This window comes from Saimiri boliviensis, chromosome X, assembly GCF_048565385.1.
Source record: "Saimiri boliviensis isolate mSaiBol1 chromosome X, mSaiBol1.pri, whole genome shotgun sequence".
Taxonomy (NCBI): Eukaryota; Metazoa; Chordata; class Mammalia; order Primates; family Cebidae; genus Saimiri; species Saimiri boliviensis.
The window spans coordinates 70,237,980-70,243,979 of NC_133470.1; positions in this window are offsets into that span (position 1 = coordinate 70,237,980).

Below are 6,000 nucleotides of genomic sequence, written 5' to 3' on the forward strand. Positions count from 1 at the left end.
CTTAAGGCAAACTATAATTTAAAAAGCCATCCATGAATGTTCATGCATAGCAAATCATTCTTTCATCATGAAAACAATCATTTTCTGATGTATCCATCTTGTAACATTATATTTCACGTACCTAAAACTCGCCACTTGGAGAATGCCTGACCAATATTACCCTTCATTTCAGTCAAATCATCTGCAAATTGCCTGGGCCAAGAGTATAACACACCTATTTTCATAGAAAGCAGACAAAATTGCTTTTGTATTTTTTTTCTTTTTTCCCCCTTAAGGAGATTATGCCTGCTCTACTTTTACTTTTTTCTCTGTGTCTCTTCATTCATAGTTCTGTTAGTTTTACTTTAGGAAATTCCCTTCATGGAATCTTTAATTCATTTTTTTCCATTTTTTGGCCAACTTTTATTCCCCTGCATTACATAAAAAATCTATTGTTTGCAAGCCACATTTTGTTCCATTATGGAATCATGTATAATAATCACATATCCTAGTCATAATTTATAGGGTTATACACAAATGTAAATTATAGAAGCTTATCACATATTTTTATGGTGTGCTTGAGAGTGAAACCTATCATAAAAAATAACCAATAGTATCAACTACCAAAGTACCTGAAAGTGTTCAGAAGTTCTCAGTGGAATCATTCCAAAAAATATTACTCTCTCCTCATCTTTGTTAAATCTAGAGGTTAATACCTTTATACTTAAGGTCATAGGTCACAGCACACTAAGACCATGATGATGAAGCATATATAGCATCCCTGATGTAAACCGATTCTCCATAATAAAAAGGAATCACACAAAACTGTGGCAAGACTTATCTCCATGACACCCTAGCTGGGGTTTACTTTTAGCTAGAGAAGAAGGGGCTCACATACTTTGAAACTTATTATCTATTTAAGCTTGGGCAACCTGTAACTTCTCTAAACCCCAATTTCAACCTCTTCCAAGTGAAGACATCCTTATCCTTTGCTCACAATATTAGCTCATTTTACTTCTCTCTAGAAATCATAATTGTTAGATAAACTAGAATCTTCTATGAATAAAGAGTAGCACATTCAAACCATTGAATTACACTTATCTAAGCCAAAAGACTGAGATGTGATAGACCTTCATACTCAAAGTTTACCAACTACAAGGAGAATCAGCAAAGAAATTCTCAACTTATTATCATCATGATGACTATCACACACCATAATACCCTAACTTTTAACCATAATATTTGATTGTCTATTTGTTTGAGGTTCCATGAGAGGAAGACAGGTGGCCTTAAAGAGCTGAGAGATGCCTTTTACTAATAGCCAGCAAGAAAATAGGGATGTCATACCTACAACCACAAGGAACAAATTCAGCCAACAATCTGAATGAGAATGGAAACAGACTCTTCCCAGCCTCCAGATGAGAGCCCAGCCCAACCAACATCATGATTTCAGTCTCGTGAGACCCTGAGCAGAGAATCCAGATAAGCCTACCAGGACTTCTGAACTACAAAACTGTGAGCTAATAACTGGGTCTTCTTTAAGCTGCTAAATTTGTGATAATTTGTTACATAACAATAGAAAACAAATGCAGCTGACGACTTTAATACTTACCATCTTTGTTGTTAACTACTCATCAGGAGAAAGGAAGGCAGAAGTTAGTGAAATAGAAGGGAGATAGTTATGAGAGACAAATGTAATCTCCCAGTTTTACTGAGGTCCAGTCTTAAGTATTGTGATATCAATTACCTTAGATTATAACAGTGTGCAGCTTTTAGTTTGGTTTAGTCAATTTTACTCAGTGGTTTTCAAGTCTGAGTCTCAAGTGAACAGGCATTTCTAATAACCACATGTAATAACTTAAACAAAACCTTCCACTCAAATTAATTATCCTGCAACCAATAATAAAGGCTTGTTATCAATTTCAGTTACTATAGCCACCCTTCATTCTTCTTTTGGAAGGTTAAACATCATCTGTACACTAATCAATTATCACTACAGAGATTAGTAGAAACATTTGCACGTCAAAATTCAGTTGGTACAATGTTAATAATTATTTCTTGCAAACAATTATTTCAGCCTGAGTATTCCAAGATTAAATAGGAAAGTGGCTCAAAATTTGCCAAATGTATCTGATTTTGAGATTTTGTTGTCATTCTTTCCTAGAGTGGAGTCAGAACACAATGCTTGCAGCATGTTATTTTAAAATTTCATTTCACTTATATAGCACTTTGTGGCTATGGCTAAACATATTGTGAGATCTTTTGTCACTATGTATTTCTATTTGCTCATCAAGGTCAGTATCCATGGGTGATTTAGCCTGTCTAGAGTATAATCTCAAATTTCTTGGAGCAAGGGCTTTCAACAACTGCATTTCCCAGTTACGGAATTGACTCCGAACTTCTGCTTGTAGAATATCATCTGTATTGTAATTTAAAATTAAATGTATGATATATATGTTTGCTGATGCAGTCAAATACTCCTTTTTTATCTTTGTGTCACATTATGTGATATAATTTTATTTTATTATTATCTTATATTTGAAGTTCTGGGGTACATGTGCAGATCATGCAGGATTGTTACATAGTTATACACATGCCATGGAGGTTTGCTGCATCCATCCCCCCGTCATCTACATTAGGTATTTCTTCTAGTGCTATCACTCCCCAATGCCACTACCTCCTGCTATCCCTCCCCTAGCTCTCCCACCCTCCAACAGGCCCCAATGTGTGGTGCTCCCCTCCCTGTGCCCATGTGTTCTCATTGTTCAACAACCGTTTATGAAAACATGTGGTGTTTGATTTTCTGTTCTTGTGTCAGTTTGCTGAGAATGATGGTTTCCCTATTCATCCATGCCTCTGCAAAAGACACGAACTCAACCTTTTTTATAGCTGCATAGTATTCCACAGTGTGTATGTGCCACATTTTCTTTATCCAGTCTATCATTGATGGGCAGTTAGGTTGGTTCCAAATCTTTGCTATTCTGAACAGTGCTGCAGTGAAAATACATGTATGCGTGTGTCTTTATAGTAGAATGATTTGTAATCCTTTGGGTATATACCCAGTAATGGGATTTCTGGGTCAAATAGTACTTCTATTTGTACTTGAGGTGATTCCTTGAGGAATCACCACACTGTCCTCCATAATGGTTGAACTAATTTACACTCCCACGAACAGTGTAAAAGCATTCCTCTTTCTCCACATCCTCTCCAGCATCTGTTATCTCCAGATTTTGTAATTATTGCCATTCTAACTGGTGTGAGATGGTATCTCAATGCGGTTTTGATTTACATTTCTCTAATGACCACTGATGATGAGCATTTTTTTCATGTTTGTTGGCCTTATAAATATCTTCTTTTGAAAACTGCCTGTGGACTTTTAAAAATCTTCCAAAACCATGTGGCTTTTTTTTCCTCAATGACAATTCAAGATGCATATAGTGTTGCTGGCTGTTTTAGTGTTTGCTTTTAGTAACTTGGAGAAAAGCTACACCTACACCCGACAACAATTGCTGCCAGTTGGAGACTGATAATTTTTAAATCTGTCATTGAATTATATCATTTCATAAGATTAGAACGATGTACCTGAGATGCACATAAGGCAGCTGTCTTTCACCTTCCAGCTCCCATCCTGAAGGCCTGTGGTAGTGAGAGGTTCTGCACCTAAGGTCATCTTGTCAAGATGCATTTCACTGGGTAAATAAGTAAACTACAGTATGTGCTTTCATTGTGCATTGTTGACTTCTGCAGGCATGACTTAGAACACATTATTATTAATATGATATGTGGCTAATGTAAATGATGGAAAACCATAAGTCAATAATATCATAATATATACTGCACTTATTTATCAAGGCTAAAAAGAAGAGAAGATGGAATTGCAATTTTACTATTCAATTATAGGACTTAGAAAATACGTGATGCCTCTGCTCTCAAGTAGCTTTGTCAACAATTTCTGGGGAAAACATCTCATCTTGCAAAATAATGGATGAAGTATCATGAACTTTTAATAAAGGATATCACTAAAAACATAGTCTCTATTATTCAAAAACCCTTATATAAAATGTACACAATAGCTATCTTTTTAAAATTCAGTTCCAGAGAAAATTTACCCCTCCTGGTGACCTGACCCATTTCCTTCTGTCAGCCAATTCATTTTGTCTTCCACTGTGACTGGCACAATTTACAGAGCTAAAAGATAGCTCAAATACTTCATATTGATTTAGTTATTTGGTATCCTTATGTTCTCTCATTTTAGCTTTTTATAAATGTTTCAGCAATTTAAAACATTTATTAACCTCTCACACTTCATAAGACTTATTTTATCCTTTATAAATCCAAAGATGTAAATAGATGATCCTTTTGTTATTTTGAAATGCTAATTTGAGGATTAATTGACAGTGTAGACAATGGGCAGGAGGGAGACTAATACTCTTCCTAAGAGTACCAGAAACTACCCTACTATGTTATAGCTAATAGGACTTAGAGATCTAGACATTTAGAGACATTATTTGATTACTTCATTTACTTTTGTAACAATTGTTCACATAAACTTACTTTTTATGATCTATCATCTTGTTTGTTTCTGTAGCTATTCTTGGGCTCAGACAAGTGAGATTCTAAAATCACATTCCTTCTTGGACTTTTTAATGTCACTGCCAACAGTTATCTAGCATTTTTTCTTAGGTTCTTTTCATATACAGCTTTTTGCCATTATTTCAATGTACCAAGTTTTAGGGAATAGGGATCTCAATGTTTGAAAATAAAACAAACATTGTTTTAGAATTTATATTTGTAAAGAAGGCTTTATTTTGGTTCAGAAATCTTAAAATAAGTAGAAATCTAGTGAAATATGTTGTATTGACTCATTCATTTGACAATTTTGAGAACCTATATGAGTAGAGCATTGTTCTAGGTGATGGCAACACAGTAGTAAATTAGAAAAATCAGTCTTTCCTATCAAAGATCTTGCATTCTCATGGTAAAAGACAATAAATATCTAGATAAGAAAAGAAATACTTTCTAATAAGAAAACATACTAATAAGAAAAAGTTTAGGAGGGTAATTAGGTGGAGAGCAATGTAGTAAGTGATGTTAGAATCTTTCGCTAAGGAAATCTGGAAAAGCATCTCAGATAATGTGATATTTGAACTCAGAGTTGAAATATGAGGGGGCTTCAAAATATTTGTTGAAAATTTGAGTAAAGTATAAAAAATAAAAATAAAAACTTTATTTTTCAACATAAGCGCCATCAAGTTCATGACATTTGTGTAGGTAATCATATCTGACATTTAGTCCATCTTTAAGTAAATGAGGATCTTGGGAGTTTAACCATGTCAGTGTAGTCTTTCTTACCTTATTAACTGAAGAAAATTGGTGTCATTTAAAGACATTTAAAGATGAGATAACAAAATGAAGTCAGAAAATGCCAAATCAAGACCATAAGCTGGATGCCTAATCATATCCCATTGAAACTCTCACAAAGTTGCCCTTGTTTGGTAAGGTGAATGAGCAGGAACATAGTTGTGGTAAAGAAGGACTCTCTGGTGAAGCTTTCCTGGGCATTTTTCTGCTAATGGTTTAGCTAACTTTCTCAAAAACACTCATAATACACAGATGTTATAGTCCTTTGGGTCTCCAATAAGAAAACAAGCAAAATGCCTTGAGCATACAAAAAAACAAAAACCAAAAAACAAAAAACAGCCTACTTTTGCTATGGGTGGGCCATTTCCACCTTTTGATAACCATTGCTTTGATTGCACTTTGTCTTCAGGAGTGTACTGGTAAAGTCATGTTTCATCTCCAGTTACAGTTCTTCAAAGAAATACATCAGGACCTTGATCCTACTTGTTTAAAATTTCCATTGAAAACTCTGCTCTTGTCTACAGCTAATCCAGGTGCAATGGTTTTGGCATTCATTGACTGGAAATTTTTCTCAACTTTAATTTTCCAGTCATAATTGTGTACACTGAAGCAGTTGAACTCTCTATTGTGTTGTTATTGTTTCTGTTGTTAAGCACTGAT